The sequence below is a fragment of the Onychostruthus taczanowskii genome, unplaced genomic scaffold (genome assembly GCF_017590055.1).
Source record: "Onychostruthus taczanowskii isolate IOZ18803 unplaced genomic scaffold, ASM1759005v1 scaffold19, whole genome shotgun sequence".
NCBI lineage: Eukaryota > Metazoa > Chordata > Aves > Passeriformes > Passeridae > Onychostruthus > Onychostruthus taczanowskii.
The window spans coordinates 4,158,866-4,164,225 of record NW_024499128.1 but is presented as its reverse complement, the minus strand read 5'-3'; the positions used below and the strand labels follow the sequence as shown (position 1 = coordinate 4,164,225).

At 43.5% G+C, this 5,360-nt stretch overlaps 1 non-coding gene across 1 annotated transcript; it reads left to right on the top strand.

Moving 5' to 3' along the window:
- Window positions 1-3,784: 3,784 nt before the first annotated feature.
- Window positions 3,785-3,856, top strand: TRNAT-CGU. Its single transcript has one exon. It is a non-coding gene; the product is annotated as a tRNA-Thr (tRNA).
- Window positions 3,857-5,360: the final 1,504 nt, after the last annotated feature.

The window sequence follows — 5,360 nt, the reverse complement described above, 5'->3', positions numbered from 1 at the left end:
CAAGCTTCTTTTAAAGATGAAGCTGTTTCATTTAAATATTTAGTGTTACACCTCCCCTTGTGAAGGCAGTCCTGTACTAATCACCCACCCTTTCCTCATTAAAGTCTGTTCTACACTGATGACATCAGAAGTTTTGATATTTGGCCAAATATTAAAACTCCATAAAGTAGTAAGTAGTAATTGAGTAAAACTGAAAAAAATTAAAAATTACTGATAAACACTGTACATTTCATATAATATCTTTTCTCTGTGAACTTTAACCATTGTAAAAGTTTGTAGGCTGTATGTGCCACAAACTTACTTTTGATATCATACACCAAACACAAATATTGCAAAACAAGTGCAGCACTTTTTGACCATGTATTTTTGTGCATTAAACAAATTACAGCTGGAGTATAACAGAGATAAAGCACTTGTTTTGGTGCCAGCTGACAGTCTGGGCTTGGATTGTTATACAGTGACAAAATATAAACACATAACCTTCTTTCACAAGCTGTATTCATATTACTATTTGATGTAAACACAAAACAAGGCTTGATAAAACTTGAGATTATGCTGAGTGAACTTTTTCCACAGACTAAACCTTAATTTTCAATAAAAAGCTCAATTTATTCAAACATGCTCTACAGATGGCTGTCAGCACATTTGTCTTTACTCTTCAATGCCATTTGCTCCTGCCTGTTGGCTTGTTGCTTATTGTACAGATGTTGCTAGAGGGACATATTTCTTAAAGAGTATTTGTAGTGTCTCAAGTAGCAGATGTTTCTTTGATGGCAAAGAAGTCACATGCATTTCCCCACACCTCAAAGTATAGTCTGCAACTTTAACAAGACATTCATAACATAAAATCAAAGTAACAAATTAGAGCTTCTGAGAGCCAACAGCCAGGGCTTGGTTTTTTTTTTCTTCAAGTGTTTACCCATAAATGAAATGAGAAACTCTAAGAGAAATACTTCCCTTCATGTAAAAAAATTACGTGTGAGTCTCCAGTCTTCTGTGCAGAAAAAGGACTGCAGGGCCATTCTGCCATCTACTGCATCATTCTTGAACCCATTCCAAGCAAGTGCTGTGGATTAGAAACTAAAATAGTGAACAGAAACAATCTTACATACAGCTAAGATAAAGTCAAAGCTCAAGTAGCTGCAACTGAGGAGCATTCCAGCTCCTCAGCATCCCATAGCAAGTCTTTATAAAACTCAATTGCACCAAATCTACATAAATCGAATTGTTCCCCTGTATGTATCTCAGAAGATACATATAGGTATCTATATGTATATATCTATAAGATACATAGGGAATGTGTTCAAAGGCCTTGTTTTGCACATGGAAACAGACACCAAAGCCTCTCCTAAAGCAACTCTCCATCTCATATGTGTGAGGCTAAGGAAAGAAAGAAAGAAAAAAACCAACTGGTGATTATTTCTCCATCCAACAAAATCACTGACAGTGTCTTTTCAGCACTGGAGTCCTCTAAGACGTCCTTTTTGCAAAGCCACATTGTGTTCAAAAGAAGCTTGTGTCAGAAGAGAACAGCCCATAATGCACAAGGAGGATTCAGCACGGAGGAAGGGCTTTAACACCCAGCTCAAACAAGGGTAAGGGCCAGCATAAAAGACACTTCCAAACAAAAGCATCCAGACACCCAAAGGCAATTACAGTTTTTTAAAATCAAGTTAACTTTTTTAATTATAAAAACTATTGCGATAAATCAGCTCACTGTTAAACAACACTTCCTTTAGACAGAAACAGACACCCAAAGGCAATTACAGTTTTTTAAAATCAAGTTAACTTTTTTTAATTATAAAAACTATTGCAATAAATCCGCTCACCATTAAACAACACTTTGTTTAGACAGAAAAACTTTCTCCAGACACACTAAGGAAGTTAGTTAGGCTCACAGCAGACAAATTTTTTAAACCTTATCAAGCATTTCCTCTTAATCTGGTTAGAAGATCTTTATGAATTCAAATTGAAGTTTCTGTCTCCCCATACAGTTAAGGAAGAACCTGATCAATAGAAGTTGATTTACCATTAAATACTATTCCCAATGCCAAGCAAATACATTATTACAATGTACAGTATTTGAAGACATAAAACCCACATGAATTCCGCCAACAATTCAAACAGCCCTTGCACTCACCACTAAATTACCTCTCAGCTCACAAGGATCCAAAACCATTAATAAACACAGATGTGAGCTGCACAGGAACTGTGATGACAAGTTACAACTGGCAAGTATGGCACATAAAAGAGCATATTTTGTAATAAGCAAGTAGGCCAGAAATGGCATATCATCAGTCAAACATGAACAATTAAAACTGAACTCCTTTCTGCTGCCAGCTTGGTAATACTAAGAGTAACTCCTTCAGCCAGGGGAGATAAGTGGCTCTCTGAGGTCACCCTGTTCATAAACATTTCAGGTGTGAGAGTTGAGGGAGACAGCTTCCACTCCTACACACCATCACACTTTGAAATGCTGCAGTGATTACACTGACAAGACAAAAGCAGAACACAACAGTGCTATTCTCATTTCCCAGCTTTCCATAGTCCAGATGAGAGCATGTGATGAACAAGACTAGCAGATAAAGGCCAGCAAGCATTCAGATTGCCAGGCCATCAGTCATGCCCACAGGGACTAGAAAACCAGGTCACTTTCAGGGCAGCTTATCCAAGGCAGCAGCAAACACACTTAACGAGGGCTGACTATCCAGTAAGGTAATTTAAATTAAACACTTTTCACTGCAGGCCAAGCTAATTCAAATCACTCTGTTTAAATACAGGCAGGCATAGAGTAATCACAGACAAACTAACAAATTATAAGTTTTAAAGAACTAAAATATTTTCATACATTCAAGGCATCAAGCATGACTTTCCAAGATGAAAGTTCAAAGAACATCCCAAAAGGATACATAAGTATTTCCCTCCTCACTGCAGGGTGCTTCAACTAGACCTTTGAAGGTCTCTTCCAAGCTAAGTTATTTTGGCTCTGCATCAACCTTGTAACACACCTGCATTACAGCACTACCGAGTCAGTACTCTGATCTAAACAATGGCACCTCTGTAATATGTTCACATGCTTCTTCCACAAGGAAACCAAAACCACACCAAAAGGAATAGAAAACTTGGATATCAAGCAACAGTTTCATGGAGAATTTAAACAGACCTCCACAATGCATTCAATGAAAACTAAAACCTTTGTTTTCACATCACATTTGTAAAAATCTAGGAGATCCCGTCTAGAAAATATCTAGTCTCTTTTCTGCAATTCACAACACTGAGTTTTTTTGAGGGAACAGCTACCAGGCAGCAAGTGTGTTTAATTTAGTATTTACCATTTAGTTATCCAAACGTTTTGCATTCCTGCTTCTCTTCTTGGAGGAGGAAAATTTTAATCCCGCTTTTTTCTCCCTCTCTAAGCCGCGCTGGCCCGCTGCGAAGCAGCCTCTCGAGTGCCGTCTCCGGGTACCGCACCCTCACAGCCCCGGGGCGGACGCTGCAGAGGGCGCTGCCCTCGGAACGCCTCCATAGCCGGAGGGGACGCTCCTGGCAGCTCAGAGGGAGACGAAGGGAGAGCGAGAGCCAGAACAGACCGGGAGCGGCGGCAGTCCCTGTCCGTCCGTCCCTCCCTCCCGTTCCGCCCCGTCAGCCGCCGCCGCGCCCTCAGCGCCTGAGGGCCGCGCGCCCCCGGCAGGTGGCAGCCCAGGCGCGCGCGAGGGCGGGCCGTGGGCGGGCGGGCGGGAGTGGCGCCAGCGATAGAAGGGCGTCAGGGAGCACCCTTAACGCAGGCGCGGTGGCCAAGTGGTAAGGCGTCGGTCTCGTAAACCGAAGATCACGGGTTCGAACCCCGTCCGTGCCTTGGCGGGTCCGCGCTGGCGGGAGCTCTCCCCCTCATTTTTAGGGGAAGGCGGAGCCCCGGCCCGGCGGCCGCAGCCGGGACCCTGCACGGAGCGTGCGGGCATGGCGGCTCCGCGGAGCTCCGGCTGCCCGAGGCAGCCCAGCGACAGTAGAGCCACGCCCCCGGGCGTGTCCCCGGCTCCCCCGAGCGCAGGTACCCAGCCACGGGTCTCGCAGCGGCGGCAGCGGCTCCTCCCGCTCCAGCAAAGGGTTTTGGTGAATGTCGTGCCAGCCCTGCCTCCTCCTCGGTCATTCCTGGCCATGCTGCAGCGGCTGCGTGACGGCCCTCCTGACATCTGCAGGAATAGAACAGTTTTTCTTCGTTTACTCTTGGAGCCTAATCCTGCTTTCAAGAGATCCTCAGCTCAGCCTGAAGAAACAAAACATGGTTTGAAATGTGAAAGGCCAAGGTGACTGCTGAGGCCCAGTGGAAGTCATGCCAAACGCCTTTTCTACACAGCACTATTGAGGCAAGTGCTGCTGCCTGCCTTATCATGCAGTCATTCCTGGGAGGAACAAGTGGAGCCTCTGCTGGGTCTTGTTTGAAGAGATCCTCCAGCTCCTTCAAATTCTTGTTTGAAGAGAGCCCTCTCCAGAGGCTGCAGCTATCAAAATCATCCTGTAATCCTCCAGGTCCCTTTCATTGGTTCACCCCCACCCTGCCACCATGTAATTAAGTATTTATTAATTTGGTTCTTTCTTCTGATTAGTAAACCATAAGGTTTCTTCATTGTATCACCAACCACTTAGAAGAATTATTTGCAATCTGATTAGTGTGTACTTTACATTTTCTATTTTCTAATAAAAAAAACCTCCCTGTGACACTGAAAATGGGTAAGGCAAGGGTGCAGTGGTTACACTCACAGGGGCCCAGCAGTGCTCCCCTTCTCCAGGTAAAACAAACACTGGGTGCTTTGCTGATCCAGCAGCACCCTAAGTGGCCGGGAGGTCCAACTCAGTGACCTGACGGGACCAGGCACCAAACCCGCCCACACAGTTAAGGGTTGACAGCACTGAAACACACACTAACAGTGTAAATAGGAAAAGAATTACTCATTGAAGGAAATCTTTATTGATTCATGTTTGACATTTACTTACCATTTGAAATTTTACTGACCACTATGTCCACACGATCAATTTTGTTCTCTGCCTGACAAATCTTCCTCTCATATTCTGCACCATTGTTGTCAGGAATATAAACTGTATATTTGTTGTATGAACAGAAATAAATGTCCTTAACTATTTACACTTTTTTGTAAATATTCTTAGATATTTTTACTTAGAGATACAAAGGACAGTGAGGTACATCCATGTCCCTGGAGGGACCCATAGGAGGGTTGTAAAAACTAAATGCAAAAAATCAAACTCAAGGACAAAGCACATATCTGATAAGTACTGCTTTTTGTTTACTACAGTCTCAGGGAGGGTGAAGATGAGCCACCTTGCCACTGATGAGTAAAGCTTTC